Source organism: Canis aureus, chromosome 8, assembly GCF_053574225.1.
Source record: "Canis aureus isolate CA01 chromosome 8, VMU_Caureus_v.1.0, whole genome shotgun sequence".
Lineage (NCBI taxonomy): Eukaryota > Metazoa > Chordata > Mammalia > Carnivora > Canidae > Canis > Canis aureus.
The window spans coordinates 19,780,770-19,798,549 of record NC_135618.1 but is presented as its reverse complement, the minus strand read 5'-3'; the positions used below and the strand labels follow the sequence as shown (position 1 = coordinate 19,798,549).

Below are 17,780 nucleotides of genomic sequence, written 5' to 3'. Positions count from 1 at the left end.
TCTCTGAGCCAGGTTTGGTTACATTTTCCTAGAAGAGTACCTATTTATTCTAGATTTCCTAAAATTTTGGAATAATTTACATGTAGTATTCTCTCATACGTTGTTTAATCTCTGTATCTGTCATTGTTTCATCATATTACTAATGTTTATTTCAAGCTTAGCTTTTTTCCTTAATTAAACTTACTAAAGGTTTTATTTGTTTTTGTTAGTCTTTTCAAGAACTTGCACTTGGTATTATTTTCATCAGTTCTATTTTTCTGCATTCCACAATTAAAGGATTATTTAAGTGATGCCATTTAAATTGTATCTTACTCATATGTCGTTTACTCCACCTGCCAGATTCTGTGATTCTGTGAAAGGTATGTTAGGATCCCAGTATGACTGCTACTGTGTCTGTTTCTCTTCATCCTCAGTTTTTGTTTCTATACTTCCAGTCAGTGTTCTTGAGTATATAAAGGTTCATGATGACTATTAAATCTACTTGGATTCAATAAAAGCAACCCCAAAAAAGCCCTATTTTTTATTTTTATTATTTACCTGATATGCTTTTTCCCTCTCCTTTCTAGTGTCATCTTAGGTTTTCCTTTTGTCAATGACCTCTAGTTTGATTTTCTTATTTCACCTAGTTTGAGATGAATAAGTCAATATAACCATTCATATTTCTGTGCTTCTGTATATGTTTATACTTACTCTGTCCATATTATCTTGTGCTTTATATGTATTATATTTTCTTAATATTTCTTTTCCTTTCCTATCTTAATTGAATTGAGTATTCTTTGTTAATATTATATATATAAAGTTTTTATATATACACTAATATTAATAAAGCATTTTTTAATAAAGCATTTATATAGTTTTTATATATATAAAGTTAACAGAATATATATATATTTTTTCAGAATATATATATTTATAGGACTAAGAAAAATCTTTAAGTATTACAGTTTCTAGATTTTCTTGGAATATATATTTTTTTCTTTTTTTAAAAATATTTATTTGTTCTTAGAGAGAGGGGTGGGGGCAGCGACACAGGCAGAGAGAGAATCAGGCTCCCTCCATGCAGGGAGCCGGATGTGGGACTCAATCCCAGGTCTCCAGGATCACGCCCTGGACCAAAGGAGGCGCTAAACCACTGAGTCACCCAGGCTGCCCTGCATATATATATATTTTTTCAAATTAAGTCATTGTTGTGGTCTCTATTTTGTGTTGTTTCCCTCATCCCACCCACCCACCCGTACTGCCAAATTCTTATATTGAAATCCTAACCACCAAAGGTGATGGTATGAATAGGCGGACTTTGAGGCTGGTTAGGTCATGAGGGTAGGGCCCTCATGAATAAGATTAGCACTTTTACAAAAAGATTTCTAACTGCTTTCACCACTTGAAAGATAATCTGTGACCTGTAAGAGGGTCTTCACTAAAATCTGGCCATGCTAACATCCTGATCTTGGACTTCTAGCCTCCAGACTTGTGAGCAATAATTGTTTCTTGTTTGTTTATAAACTACCCAGTATATGGTGTGTGTTTTTTCACAGCAACTGAAATGGAGTAAGACTTTAATCTAATTTAAACTGTCTTTAATCCTCTTAAAGTTTGTTTTTGCTTATGGTACAGTGTAAGAGTCTGTTTCTCTCTTCTTCCAAAATGGATAGATAGCTATCCCAACACCAATTTATTATACTGTTCTTTGTCCAAAGAATTGAACCTATTACTTTTGTCACATATCAAATCTCAACTTGGGATCTGCATCTGGAATCTCTATTCTGTTCACCTGTTTTGTTTTTAGTCTTTTTTCTAAGTCTGTACTAAATAAATACCATACTTACTTGATTACAGGGGCTTTTTAGGCTATGTTCTGATAACTGACAGAGCAAAATTCCCTGTCCCTCTTTCCAATGAATATACTTGCCTTCTTTACTGCTCTCATAGTGAGATCTTTCAAGTGAATTTACTGCCTTTCCCTTCCGTTTCAGAAGTTTTAACAACACTGAGAAGTCTGTCCTTATCCATTTATATTTAATTTCACATGGCTAACCAGTGTTTCTATTTCTTTTGTTCTATCTTGAGGCCTCTTCTTAGTTTTTTTTACTTTTGCTCTGAAAGGTGAATAGTAAATTACTGAGTAAAGGCTCCTCAGAGGCAGTCCTCTTCTCTCAGGATGAATAAATGCAGATGCTGTTTGTCTCAGGAAGCAGAGATGGGCTAGTTCATTGTCAGTCTGTTTTTTCCTTTAAGTAATTCTTTCTGCCTGGATGTTTATACCATTGTCTGTTTATCTTTAGAGTTCTAGAACTTTGCCAGGCATGCCTAAATGTGTGGTTTTCTCATCAGTGCAACCTAGAACTTAGCAGAATCCAGGCTTTCTCTAAATCAGGTAAAATTTTCTACTATTATCTGTTGGATAGTTTGATCTTTCCCATTTTTTTCTCCTTCCAGAATTCCTATTCCCTGCATTTTGTGTTTCTTGACCTATTTTTTTTTTTAATTTTATTTACTTATTCATGAGAGACACACAGAGAGAGAGAGAGAGAGAGGCACAGACACAGGCAGAGGGAGAAGCAGGCTCCATGCAGGGAGCCTGATGTGGGACTCTATCCCGGGTCTCCAAGACCACACCCGGGACTGAAGGTGGCGATAAGCCACTGAGCCACTGGGGCTGCCCTGTTTCTTGACCTATTTTTCAAATCTTCATCCTCATGATTTCCATTTATGTATGTTTAATACTTTGAACTGTTTCTTGCACTTACAGTGAATGACCTCTTAAATTCATCATTTATAATTTTGTTTCAAAATAACATTTTGGGATGCCTGGGTGGCTCAGCGGTTAAGTGTCTGCCTTTGACTCAGGGCGTGATACTGGAGTCCTGAGATTGAGTCCCACATCAGGCTCCCTGCATGGAGCCGCTTCTCCCTCTGCCTGTGTCTCTGCCTTTCTCTGTCTCTGTGTCTCTCATGAATAAATAAATTTAAAAAATAAATAAAATTTTGTTTCAAAAATAATGTTACTAAGCTTTCGGAAATTTATGTGTGTGCACCCTTAAATCTCCTTAAATGCTGTGATTTATTTTCATTTATATTTTCGTCTTCTCTAGTATTTCTGTTTTACTGAGTACATGTTTTGATTATTTTGCTGATTTCCCCTCTGGTTGTTGGGCTGCCTTTAATGGGTTATTTTTCTTTTTCAGTTCACTGGGTTCAGATCTGTTTGTTTGGGGATATGGGGATATCCTATTATGTTAATAGTCCTCCACTTAGTGAAAAGTGAAGTGGCAGTTCCTTGCTGAGATACATGAAGGATATCCCTGATGTCTCTCAGCTCTCTGTAATCTCCAGGGCAGAGAGGATTCAGTCTACCCATTCAGTTCCTTTGGGGCTTGAAAAAGATGTAATATGCTTACCTAGGGGGGTAGATATCTCTGATTGTCAAGTTCTTCCTAGGATCTACCACCTTCTAGTCCTTAACTCCTGAGCTTCAACCCATGGAGAAGAAAGTCCCATATCAGTTCCCTTTTCTCTCAGGACCCCAAGAGAGCCCCATGTCTCACATTTACACCAGTCACCTCTAAGTTTCAGCAGTCATCTGGCTTGGAAAAAGCTAAAAGTTTAGTAGTGTTGAGAATGGAGGAAAAGGAAAAATCACACCTATTTGTAAATTTCTTCACCCTTAAAATTAAAACTTTAACCGTTATTAACTTAATCCTTAATTAGCATCTGCTATAATCAATATATGTCTCTTCCCTCCACCACCACAAGAAACTTAGCATGCTTTTCTTCCTCCTATTCAGCAATCTATTGTTTTGATCCTCTGAAATTTGACTTCCATGTTTATTAAATTTTATTATATTAAATCTCCTTTATTTTTTTTAGATTTTTAAATTTTATTTATTTATCTATCTATTTATTGATAGCACCTGCAAGCAGTTGTGGATGGGTAGAGGGAGAGAGAATATCAGGCTGATTTCATGCTGAGTGCAGAGCCCATCATAGAGCTCAATCTCATGGCCTTGAGATCAGGACCTGAGCCAAAACCAAGAGTCAGACACTCCATTAACTGAGCCACCCCGGTGCCTCCATCTTTCAGTACACATCTTTTTATAATCTATGTGTGAAGGATACATAAAGCACTGTGTACTGAAGAACAGTGGTTGGGTTAAGAATTCCTCTTTCAGTCAGATTCCATGTATCATCTATTTTTTTTCAGGGATTACTCATAATTTCCGATAAATCAGAATACACTCTCTTTTTTCCCAGCACTGTTAAAGACTTTTACATTTTTTTATATCAGTTTTTAGGGATTAGAGGATCCTGAATATGTTCAATTCAGATCTTGATCCAAACTTCAGAAACTAATCCAGAAATTTTTTTGAACATATAACGTTCCTAATTCACCCAGATCACTTCTCCAGTGATTTCTTAGTCCCTTAGTCCCCCAAACTTCGGTAAGTTGCACAGTCAATAAGACATAATGAAAGCCCCTTTTTGAGTAATAGGAGAAAAGTTCATATAATTGGAGTGGTATATTATTTTCTTAAGCCATTATGAAATCACGTTATAGTACTTGGTAGTTATATTCAAAACAGTGTTCTTTTTAGCTGCCTCAGATCTTTTTTATTTCTGCATATAACTTATAATTATGTCAGTCCTTTTAGAATATCAGAGTTTCCTACTCACTGGAGTTACTAGATATTACATATTTTATTAAAGATGCATAGAAATAAATAAATGAAGGTTTTATTTTTTTAAGAAATTAGTCTGAAACATAGATTTTTTTTTAAAAAACCTTACTTTTTAAAATAATCTCTACACCCAGCATTGGGCAAGAACCACAACCCCAAGACCAAGAGTCATATGCTCTACCAACTGAACCAGCCAAGCACCCCAGTAGATGATTAAAATGAGTAAATTTTTTACCCTGTGATTTAAATGCTATATTCTGCATTTTAAATTTTTACTTGTTCTTAGAAGGTGACATTTATTGGTCACTCATTTCTCTTTCCTCAAAGTGAACATGCTACTAATTTGAAATGTATGTTTTGGTGCCATTTCAGAACCAAAACATTTACCAAAGGTGAAAAATATTATGTGATTGTGATTTCTCAAGACCCCTGCTATTATTTTATATAATATGTTCAAGCCCTTTGAGAGGTCCAAATATTCTAGATCATAGCTTATGAGAACTTCTCACCCAGAGGCCAATATAGTAAAGACTTAAAGCCATTCGCTGAGAAGATGGAAGAAACTCATGTTCTCTTACGTTTAGCCTTAAAGATCCATTTTTCTCTATCTGCTACTGCTGTATTTCCTCTTTTGATCCAGGAGGCAAATATCCTTAAAACTAAAGCTAATGTGGCTGTGTGTTTTGTTTTTTTTTAAACAATCTTGCCCACTTTTATTTATTTATTTTTTAATTTTTATTTATTTATGATAGCCACACACAGAGAGAGAGAGAGAGGCAGAGACACAGGCAGAGGGAGAAGCAGGCTCCATGCACCAGGAGCCTGATGTGGGATTCGATCCCGGGTCTCCAGGATCGCGCCCTGGGCCAAAGGCAGGCGCCAAACCACTGCGCCACCCAGGGATCCCTAATGTGGCTGTTTTTAATTGATGATTGAGAACTCTAGTAAAGTACATAGTCTGCTGTGTGGTTTTGGGCCCATGCAGTAAAAGGAGGTTAATTCCTCACATAATTATTCTAAAATCAAAGGGCTCTAAATAGTAATGCTGGCACAACAGTAAATTTTATTTTATTCTCATGACCCGTGTTTTGGATGATCCTCTGAATTGCCTAAAAACACATGCAAAATGAAGTGTGTGGAGTTAGTGTTAAATAGATTCAGTTAGGGCTCACTTTGTGTAGGATCTACCAGCATCCTTAATAAATTTCATATTTAACTTTTCAAAGCAAAGAAAGGTCTGATCCCATTTGTTCTTCATTGGTACTTCTAGACTCTTCCCTCTCTCCTTTCTAAAATCCTCAGCTTTGAAGCCTGTACTGTCAAGACTGCTCACTTCTCATCCTTATTGCAGCTAACTGTTCCCTTAGATGCCACAGCCTTGAGGATTTTTAGCTCCTGATCTGTCTCTGCAACACTACCCATGTTCTAAATCTTGCAGATTTCAGTGTTCATGAGAAAGTGACAATAGAGAAAATTGCCAAAGAAGATTAGGGAGCTAGTTCTGTAATTATCTTGGGGGAAAGTGTAACGGGGTTGAGGGAGCAAGTACAGAGCCTGAAGCAGAGCATGCTTGGTGTGCTGAAGGAACAGCTAGGGGACCATTATAGCTGGAGAAAAGCCAGGGACAAAGGAGGAGAGAGAGAGAAATAACAGAGCTGGGTCATGCCTCTATGTCACTGTGAGGGATACATGATCATAAGATTTTTCTAGCAAATTTATCCTTCACTCTGTTTCAGTTCTCTATATACTGAAGCTGTCTGTATCCATAATTACAGCCCCATCTTGTTTTCTCAGTTCTAGTATTCCTACTCTGAATCACCATTTCTGGGACACCTGGGGGGCTTAGCAGTTAGGTGCCCGCCTTTGGCCCAGGGCATGATCCTAGAGTCCCAGGATCGAGTCCCACGTCAGGCTGCCTGCATGGAGCCTGCTTCTCTCTGCTTGTGTCTCTGCCTCTCTCTGTATGTGTCTTTCATGAATAAATAAATAAAATCTTTAAAAAAAATCACCATTTCGGAGCAGCCCTGGTGGCACAGCAGTTTAGCGCCGCCTGCGGCCCGGGGTGTGATCCTGGAGACCCAGGATCGAGTCCTGCATTGGGCTCCTTGCATGGAACCTGCTTTTCCCTCTGCCTGTGTCTTTGCCTCTCTCTCTCTCTCATGAATAAATAAATAAAATCTTAAAAAAAAAAATCACCATTTCTGACTCTTCCAGTTTTACTCTTTTGTACCCTGAGTTTAGTAATTCTTCAACTCCACAAGAGCTTACATCCACAATCCAGTGACCTTATATCATTTTTTTATTGACTCAACCTCCCCAACCCTCCTTGGTCTCCCTTACTTCCCTATTGAAATTATATCCATCAGTCTTTCATCAAGATCACACTGTTGTAATCACTCATCCCTTGTCCTTCTCCCACTTTGCATACTCTCTTGACAAAAGCTCAATCCCAGCTAAATTAGCTCTCCATGTTTGTTTTTTTCTCCCATATTATAAAAATTGTTTTTAATATAAACTTTTAGTTCTCACTATCCTCTCCAGCTACCACCCATTTCTATTTTTCCTTTTTAAAGCAAAACTCCTGTCAAAGCTATATGTAATAATCATAGTTAAACTAATTACCATTTATTAAGCACTTGCTATGTGCCAGGCACTGTGCCAGATATTTTACGTATATTAATCTTATTTTGTTCTCGTAGCAATTTAATGAAGTTAAAAAATACCAATTTTTACAATTAAAAAAAGACTTAAAGAATTTATTCTCCCCACTACTCACTGGCAAATAGTGAAGCTGGAGTTAAAATCCAGGCAGTCTGTCATCAGAGCCTGTGCTATTAATTAGACCAAAGCAAAGTATGTTCTAAATTTCAGTTCTCAGACACGTTGGCAGCACACTCCCATTTTCCAAGAGTGAGTATAACCCTATCCCAAGCCCCTCATTCCTCATGAGCAGTAATGTAATAGGTTCTGTTTGCAAAACCATTTTATTGTAAGGTGGAGCTTTCCATGTAACCAGAAAGTTAAAAGTGCTTTCTTCTAGGCAGAGGACTCTCTCTCATGTGAACTTTAGATTTTAGCCTTTTTGATTTCTTTGTGCTTCGCTTTTTCTCTCCTACCTCTCCTTGTTAAGTTCATTGATAAGGGGCTCAAGGCTGCCTCTCTCTTCAAGAAGCTTATACTGTGCCAAACAAGAACCAGATTGGGGTCCAGAGAAAAGGAGTTACAGGAGACTTTTCTGATCCTGATCTCTAGTTCAGGAGAAGAAAAAAGAATCCCTGAGCTGAATCAGATTACTAATAAACACAATTTCTTTGTGTTGTCCCCTCTGCAGTTGCTACTTTCAAATCTGTGGTGGCAATAGAAGGTAAATTAAAATTAAAAAAAAATGAAGGACCTTGCACTATTTATCAAAGAAGAGAAAAAAACCCCAATGACATGATTTTAAACTCATCAATTGGAGTTTTCTTTAGATCCTAATTTAACATTCCTAGAAAATTTACTCAAAGAATTAATCCATTATTAATTTGTCACTTATATCATCTTTAGGATGAGAGGAATTCAATTAAACACTATATTTTTGAAATAACTACTGATTTAGAAAATTTAAAATAGTAAATCCTCAAAATCAGTTTTAAGTTTTAAGAACAAGGAAACATCATATGAATGACTAATGTCAATCTAGCTGACAAACATTATTCTCATTGGCAGGGCTCACATGCCCTTTCCTAAATAATTGCTGGCAAGGAAAAGGGAGTTCTATGATTGGCTTTTGCGTTTTCTGGTTGAAAGAGGTTGTGGAGTCAACCACCATTCCGAAAAGGAGTGATGTTTCTTATTTAATTTTTTGATTAAAAATTTTTGATTATTTGGGGTTTTTTTTTTTTTTTGGAAGTTATCCTTATGTCAGAAATAGTTTAATCTCTCCGTGTAAAGAACAGGCAAGCTTTTCACAGCTATGTTGTTGCCCCTCACTCCCCCTGCCGCCCCATACCCCACTGTAATGTATATAGTATGTAGTTCTACTTTCCTGTAGCCCATGCTTTAATTATATTCAGTTTGCAAAAATGTTAAAATTTTATTCACAATGAATGGTCTAATCTATTCAAAGGAACTGATGTTAATATGAAATCACTAAAATCACATTTTATTCTGCGCCACCCACGGATCCCATATAAATGGTTTAAAGAAAAGTATTATCAAGGATTGTGAAGATCAAGAATATAACTTAAGGATCCCTGGGTGGCGCAGCAGTTTAGCGCCTGCCTTTGGCCCAGGGCGCGATCCTGGAGACCCGGGATCGAATCCCACGTCGGGCTCTCGGTGCATGGAGCCTGCTCCTCCCTCTGCCTATCTCTGCCTCTCTCTCTCTCTGTGTGTGTGACTATCGTAAAAAAAAAAAAAAAAAAAGAATATAACTTCAGAGATGCCTGAGTGGCTCAGGGGTTGAGCTTCTGCCCTTGGCTCAGGTTGTGATCCTAGGGTCATGGGATCAAGTGCCGCATCAGGCTTCTCGCAGGGAGCCTGCTTCTCCCTTTGCCTATGTCTCTTCCTCTCTCTCTCTCTGTCTCTCATGAATAAATAAATAAAATCTTTTAAAATATATATATATATATATATATATATATATAACTTAATCTAAAAACCCAAGGTTTTACTGTGATGTATCCAATTGTACCTGTGTTGGATGTTACCACTTCTTACTGCTGGAAAGGGCCTTTTATGTTTGTTCAGTGTAAACACTAATCCTTATGGCAAATCCTTCAGGTTAATAATGCCAAGTGTACACGAGGACAAAATTATATTTATACCATGTAATACTCCAGAGGGATTATGTATTGAGCAGGAGTTATAGAGAAAATGAGAGATTTGACAAGGCTGAAAAGACCAGAGTCTAATTTCTGAAAGTGGAGGTCAGAAAGTAGAACTAACTAGCACTAGAGAGTATTAGGAAGGAGATTTCAGTTTAGAGCAGTTTCAGACTCAACTCAGTGTGGTATGCTTAAAGAGCCAATCAGGAGAAAAACAAAACAAAAATCTTTGCTTCTTTATATGGACTTAGGGAGGTGTTCCAGGAAAAAAAAAATTGTTAAAAGTCATACAGGATGGAGGAGGACTTCTGATTCAAGAGTACTTCTGTTTCTCTGTTTCTGCCACCAATTTTTGGACAACTACTTTCTCTGTTACTACACTGTCAAAAATTCCCAAATGACAAGTACAACTTCAGTTGACTTTATTTTTTTACTGAATAAGTGTAACTTTTTTCCCCTGAGTGTAAGAAAGAAGAAAATTATGCAGATAGAAGACCTTTTACCATGGTTTTAAAAGAAAATGGGCAATATTTCTTATTGTGGTCAGTTGATGATGGTGAAATGAGGAAGAGGAGGTGGGCAAGGACGAGAATGATGATGATAAAGACATTTTGAAGTTTAATGGCAGGTAGGGGAAGGAAGTTGGTGGGAGTAGTGGAAAGACTACTAAGCCAAGTATTGTAACGTGATTTTTAGGTCTGGGTTGTTCCCTACTTCTTTAGCCAAACATATGACTCTGAATTCATACTGATTTTAGTTTCTTTATCAGAAGGAAAGAAGTAAACTATATGATCTCTTGTCCTAATGCCTCCAAATCTGTCATTAAAATAGCAAATATCTATGCTAACACTAATAAAATAGCCAGAACAGTATCAAGCATATGAAAAACAGTATATAGAATAAGGTGTCGTTTTATAATTAAATTTATGCTTAATTAGAATTGGTTTATGTAACACATTTTTTCCAGAACCTCTGTACCTCAGAAAGGGTTGCAAAGAAAAGGCAGAATGCATAGCACATCATATTGCCACATAAAGGCTAACAATTAGACATAAACCCAGACAAAATCACAAGGAGAGCCATAAATAAAAGAGAGTCTTAATGTGATTTAAATACCGTGACTGAGTTGCATTCAGTGTCAGCCTGGTCACCAAGTCCAATGCGACATCATCCTCTATAGAGATGTATTCTAGCAAAAGACTTCTGCATCCGCCATCTGGCCCCTGACTCAGGGAGCACATCTCACTGAATGACACATAACCCAGTGGGATGCACCGAATTTGCTTAAACATGAGCACATCCTCTTCTCATAACAAAGGCTGAATATGACCCTAATTTTATATTCTATAAACTGTGTTGTGGAAATTATTAAAACAAGTCTTCTGGGGAGGCCTGTAAACATTTACTGGTCTTGTTTTCTTTGTCACAGTCACAATTTCAAGAAATACTGTAAATTCCAGTTAAATTGAGAAGTGAATTAGATGGGCTTTAATGTAAAACTCCATTCTTTCTGTGGTAAAATATAGATGTAAAAAAGAACTAAACTGTGACTAGACAGTCTGACCTTACTAACACAAGAGTGTGAGCATAGTTCCAAAAATTAGAGTTTCTTTTCTCTGTCACAACCTTCAGGGAAGTATGTCAATGAGCTGTACTCAAGAGGAATTTCTCTGAGGTTCTGATTTTTTAGTTTTTACCTTAAACTGATTTCAGGCATGTTCCAGCATAAAGGCAACCATATCCAGTATATCTTGTCTCTAAGAGTCTGCTGGGCTTCTTTTACTCTATTTAGAATTATTTTACACTTTAGAAGGAAGAGTATAATTTATCTAAATGGAAAGTATTTTTCCTTTTAGTACATCTTTGGCATGCCTAAGAGTGTTAAATATTTTATTGGCTTTTGGGAGGGAAGGATACTGTTTTATATAGTCTTTTCTCTATTTTTGAAAAGCACCCCAAACCTACAGATCCCAAGTTAATACTGGAGACTTTTTTATGGTTTGTTGTACTCTTTCTGATAAAGATAAATGCTAAGAAAGAGACAGTTTGTGGAAATAGAGAAAAAATTTAAAATAACCATTTTTCTTTACCAGGTTGTATAAAACTATAATGCTTTGTTGAAATAATATGAGAGGGCAGCCTGGGTGGCTCAGCGGTTTAGCGCCGCCTTCAGCCCAGGGTGTGATCCTGGAGACCCCGGATCGAGTCCCATGTCAGGCTCCTTGCAGGGAGCCTGCTTCTCCCTCTACCTATGTCTCTGCCTCTCTCTCTGTGTCTTTGAAGAAAAAGTTGTGCAGAGTGTTGAATCACTTTGTTGTACACCTGAAACTAATATTACTCTATATGTGAATTAACTGGAATTTTTTTGAAGATTTTAATTATTAGAGAGAGAGTGAAAGCACAAATGGGAAGAGGGGCAGACAGAGAAGGAGAAGCAGCCTCCGACTTGGGGCTCAATCCCAGGACCCTGAGATCATGACCCAAGCCAAAGCAGACACTTAACTAACTGAACCACCCAGGCACCCCAATTAACTAGGATTTAAATAAAAACTTTTTTAAAAGTTCAAAATGAGGGGATCCCTGGGTGGCTCAGCGGTTTAGCACCTGCCTTTGACCCAGGGCGCGATCCTCGGGTCCCGGGATCGAGTCCCGCATCGGGTTCCCGGCGTGGAGCCTGCTTCTCCCTCCTCCTGTGTCTCTGCCTCTCTCTCTCTCTCTCTCTCTCTCTCTCTCTATCATGAATAAATAAATAAATAAATCTTTAAAAAAAAAAGTTCAAAATGATATGAAGAAATATTAATAAATACCAATGGTAATTTCATGTAAGCTGTTAATTAGAAAGTAAAGGGGTGCCTGGGTGGTGCAGTTGGTTAATTAAACAGCCAATGCTTGGTTTCAGCTCAAGTCATGATCTCAGGGTTATGGGATCAAGCCCACATCAGACTCCCATGTTCATCGTGGAATCTGCTTAGGATTCTCTCTCACTCCCCCTTGCTCCCTAAAACACACACACACACACACACATATATATATTTTTTTTAAGTAGAGAAAAAATGGAGCATGTGAATAATAAGGTAAGAAATAATATGAAATTCTGGGGAAAGCCTAGTTATGCTGGACTTCTCTAGAGCTACAGCATTATGAAGCCAAATGATAGTGAATGAAGCCTGCAAGAGAGCATCATAATGCTGAGATTGTCAGATGCCAGTCACATGGACTTGCTAACCAGGAAAACCACTGAAATTAGTATGGGGGAAGAAATCTTAATTTATAAACTCATTTAAAAATAAAAGCAGTGGACTTGGATAATAGCAGTTTTCATTTTTTAAGAATAGGGCCTATTCAGCCGGTCTAATACCAGGCTTCTGTCTTGAATGTACACTCCACCTGAATATTAAGGGCCATTATATGAAAGATGTGGACCAGCTGTTCTCTTTCTCCCCTGAGTTCCAAACAATAAAAAATAGGCATAAGCTTTAGTGTGAGGATTTGGGCAAAGAATGAGAAAGAATATTGTGAATTTAAGTACATTACTTGAGTGAATTTTATTCTATGGAAGCCTTTTAAAAAGTCATTACAATCACTCGAAACCCTTGTAGTTTGTCTGTGACATAAATAGGTACCCCTGCAATAAGAGTTGTGAATAATTACGTAAGAATTAGAATGTTTTTGAGTTGGGGAGTAATTAGCCCAAACACCAAATAATGCAAGAGAGAAGCATGGAAATACATAACCACATAAGAATTAGAATGTTTTTGAGTTGGGGAGTAATTAGCCCAAACACCATATAATGCAAGAGAGAAGCATGGAAATACATAACCACAAAAATGAGAGAGACATGTATAGATCAACATAATGACAGCATCTAGCTAATTAAACTCTCTGGAATGTTCTCCTTTTGGAAAGCAAGAAATCTTCATTTTTAGAATTGTGAGTTGACATAGTTTTGAATTGAGTTGGATTCTCATTGGCATCTATGATCTATGTATACAGTTTCTGGAACAGCCTTTCCTGTAGAAAATTTTCAAACAAACATTTGGCATCAGTGGAGTATTTTTTATCACACTGTCAGTGTTTTTCATAGTACAGCCTTTGACTTCCAGAAGGTTCAAGCTGTCTTAGAAGCTCTGAGAACCCTAGGGTATTAGATGAATGCCAGATATATTACACTGAGGGCTTGGATCCTGGGGAACTAGAATTCTGAGAACTAGGATGCCTGATTGAGATTGAACTGTCTGTTTATGCTGGCATAGACACAGGAAGATGCTGATAGCATTTTAGACTGGAATTATTTTACTTCATTCAAACAACCCTTTAAGAGCCACCTTCTTTTGTACCTGTAAAATCATATATTCACCAGAAGGATAATATGTTCAAGATTTAGTTCTGTGCAATGGTGTGCTAGTAAGTGTTTTAATATCTGGGTTTCCAGCCAAGGAGTGTATGTTTTGGGAGGTGGAGTAGAAATAGGGAGTGGTAAGCAGGTGTCTGATTTGTAGCATTTGCCAATTTCTGTGATGTAAATGCTTCCACCATGGGCAGTTGCAAGCTACCAAAATGACATCACTGAACCACAGTTGGGAAGAGGTGTACAATTGCTTCTGACACATGAGTGGTCCTATGTCAGGTTTACATAAAACAACAAAATCCAGAAACCTCACTCTGTGTCATTCAGTGACAGCTACCACCTAATGATTATGAAATAGAACTTCTCACTCCCACCTGTGGCAGATGCTCTAAAGTGTGCCTAACAAACACATGGATGGAGAAAGGCTTTCTTTCTTTCTCCATCTGAGAGCTGTGATTTTTAAATCCTACTAAAAACTTTTATTATTTAACAGAAGATTCCCCCATGATACTGATCTTTGTACTAATGTCACCCAGTCCTTTATATGTTCTAATTGCTATAAACAGCAAATAAAATGTTTATAGGTCAACAGAACTGGTTCTTGGAAATAGTAAGTACAACTTTCAGAATGGAAAAATTATTTGGAGGCATGTTTTCAGTATTTTTAGTGGATTTTAGTGTTTTTGGTGTTAAAAAGACTGATAATACACTGAGAAACAGTATTTACCCTTAGTAAAAGCTTGCCTGGAAACACATTTCATAGCTCAAGAATTTCTCTATTTGCTTATTTTTAGAAACAGTAGAACTATTATATTAACATGTCAGTTTATGGCCACCACCTCCTTTCTTCATTCCCAGACCTGCACATATTTTGTAACCTCAGCATACATTTATCTTGTATCTTTAGTCTCTGTAAAAGACTGTGTAAAACAAAATGGCATTAACTTCCCCAGTGCCAGAGTTCCCAGATACCTCAGGTTCCTGACCATAAAATAAATCTTGGGTACAGGCTGGAAAATCTAGTTGCTTTAACATTTACTCAGTTTCTGCTCTTTGTATTTAAAAGACAAAAACCATTTTGCAAAAACCTTCCTGGACCTTCAGAGAGAAAGCAAATGGATTCTTAGGGACACATCCATTCTGATCATGGTATGGTTAATAAGTTCATTCTAAACTACGGATAATGTTCAGAATAACACTTATATTGCTATTTACAATGAACTTTCTCATGGATGTCCTTCCTATTACACAGAACTGATTAACATTGGTAACGTGAAGTGTCACTGTCTGGCCTCAGAGCCCCTGCCAGTAATTAATACGCATTTATTCAATAAGTGGGTGATAGGTGCTTTCTGTGGTGAACCATTATGGAGTGTGTCCAAATGAATTAAGACCAGTCCATTAGTATTTGACTTAAGCTGGCCAGGGGTTAGAAATGCTTACACATTTTTATACTATATGAAATTCTTATTTAAACTCAAATAGGTCATTACCATGGTCCTAATAAAATTTTTACTGTTAGATTGGTTTGTTTGTTTCTCTTTTTAGCTAATGGTTTAATGTAAATAATAATCATAGTTGATGAATACATCAATAAGTCAATGAATTTCATTTACCACACATCTAAGGTCATTCTCAAGATTTACTTCTTCACTGAATTTTCCCTGACAGTAATACTTAATGACAGTGTGACCCTAATCTTAATTACTGTGAGTTAGCACAGCTATTCTGCATTGCTGTTGGCTAATGAATCAGATTCATTGGCTGGTTCTGACAAGGCTGACATAACATGTCACTGACAAAGTGACAGAGTAGAAGAAGACAGGAAGAAGGAAGAAGCATGCAGAGGAAAGCAAACTTGAATCAATATACTAAGACACACTAACATCACAACCTGTGCTCAAAGAAGAAATGAAAAAACAGAGGTCCTCCTGGTTATTTGCCTTAACATCACATTTTTATTCTCCTCTGATATTAAAAAAATTAGTAGCAGAATGACATCTCTGAAACTCATTTTTAAATTGTATTTTGGGAGAGAATGAAGTAAGTTACATGGAGTGAAGAAGAGATGATGGAGCTCTTAATAAAAATTAAATACTGAGTTGGGATGGACCAGGAGGAAAGCATCAGAAGGTGAGTAGAAATACAGAAGTAGAGTATTTCCACCAAGTAGCAATCCATTTATCTAAGAAGAAAACACCACCTCTTATTAAAATATAATTAGATAGAATGATGTGAAATTGCTGATATTCACCCATTTTTGACCTACAAAAATGGTCATGGGGTGATTTAACTGAATAGAACTATAAACTATTGGAACCAAGCTAAATTCATAAAATACATAACACACTAAACCATCCCATGGGAACTAGAGGAACAATAATCTAGAAATCTTTTTAATGCAATAATAAACTACTTAGCCTCAAATATCTATGGACTTTAATCCAAAATACTCTCCATATGCTTGAAGATCATTTGAGAAAACTGTATGTTTGCAAGGTTTTTTTGGAAAGGGAGTAAACTAGTTAAGCAGTCATTTTCTATTAGCTCCAAAGGAATGTAATACCAGTGTTTTTTATTTTAAGAATCTGGAGCATGCTAACTATAGAAAAGATCAAGAACAGTCACATGCTGGTGAGTATTAGCTAGTCTTTCTGCACTGATGGTTCAAAACCTCTTCAGCTGTAGTCTCTCACCCACAGTATAACTGACCTGTGTTGCTATTCACAGGTCCTCCACCGCCCTATAGCAGGAGAGTCAATGGGTATCTGCAAGCAAGCATTTGGGCCTGGCTGTGCCTGCCCTGGCCCACCTCCTGAGCATAAGTGGGATGTGGACTCTGAGGAGAATTACCAGCATGTTATTCCTGCCACTTCTCATCCATGGTTTCTGGGTTGAGACCAGCTTGCTGTGTTTGCTAACAGATCTTAAAATATATATAACATGGAATATCATCTAACCTTAAAAAGGAGATCCTGCCTGCAACAACATGGATGAACCTGGAAGATACTGTGCCAAGTGAAATAAGCCAGACAAAGAAAAATACCGCATGGTCTTATTACATGCAGAACCTAAAAAAGGTTGGATACATAGATGTAGAAAGTAGAATGATGGTTACAAGTGGGGAAAATGGGGAGAGGGTGGTCAAAGGGTACAAAATTGGAGTCCTATAGGACAAATAAGTCTGGAAAGCTAATGTACAACATGATGACCTTAGCTAGTAATACTGTATTGAATACTGGAAATTTGCTCAGAAAATAGATTTCAGGCGCTCTGACCACAGAGATAACAATATGAGGAGATGGTTACGTTAATTCACTTGACTACTAATCATGTCACTGTATATCAAAACACCAAGTTGTACACTTTAAATATATACAGTTTTTATTAAATAAATGACAAAACCGTAACATTGGTTTTAGACTTGAAACTGATTTGAGCAGGACTCAGTAGGAGAATATTTGGCCCTCCTGGTTAACTAGGACTGCTCAATGGCGAATCTGCTGAAAACTCATTCACTAAGATGTCTGGTGGTTAATACCTGCTGTTGGCTTGGACTTTAGCTGGGCTGTTGTCTTAAACATCATCATGTAGCCTCTCCGTATGTTTTGGGCATTCTTCCAAAATGATGGTTGTCACCATTTATCACTCATTCCAAGAATAAGTGTCTCAACAAAGCTGGGTGGAAACCTTTTCTTACTCTGCAGCTTAGTAGTAGCCTGAAAATAATAGCCCACATTATAGGTACCTCAGGCAGCAGAGTGGACTCCATTCACATAGAATTATCATTTGAACTATCTGGTGGCTTTATACATAAACAAGCTTTACCTATATAACCTGACTCAGAACTCATCCAGTGCTACAACTGCCACACAGATGGTGTTTGTTGAAGTATTTACAGGTAGATATTTTATTTGCTGCTGCAAGGGGTGATAACAGCTGGAGCAA

General features: G+C 37.2%; 2 long non-coding RNA genes across 7 annotated transcripts in view; one reads left to right on the top strand and one right to left on the bottom strand.

Annotated features, from left to right (window-relative positions):
- The window catches only part of LOC144318433 (uncharacterized), a 72,715-nt gene that overhangs the window by 32,734 nt on the left and 22,201 nt on the right, over window positions 1–17,780 (bottom strand). For 2 of the 5 annotated variants that reach the window (XR_013384328.1, XR_013384330.1), the window contains exon 1: window positions 1,910–2,276. The exons of the other annotated variants lie outside the window; for them this stretch is intronic. This is a non-coding gene — a long non-coding RNA (uncharacterized LOC144318433). Of the gene's footprint in view, window positions 1–1,909; window positions 2,277–17,780 lie in introns of those variants that run through there. 5 annotated transcript variants of the gene reach the window in all.
- LOC144318431 (uncharacterized) lies at window positions 2,134–17,242 on the top strand. 2 transcript variants are annotated; one of them, XR_013384326.1, is made up of 4 exons: window positions 2,134–2,374; window positions 15,820–15,965; window positions 16,418–16,466; window positions 16,563–17,242. It is a non-coding gene; the product is annotated as an uncharacterized LOC144318431 (long non-coding RNA). The 2 variants fall into 2 exon arrangements; XR_013384325.1 differs by having other exon boundaries at window positions 2,136–2,374; window positions 15,868–15,965.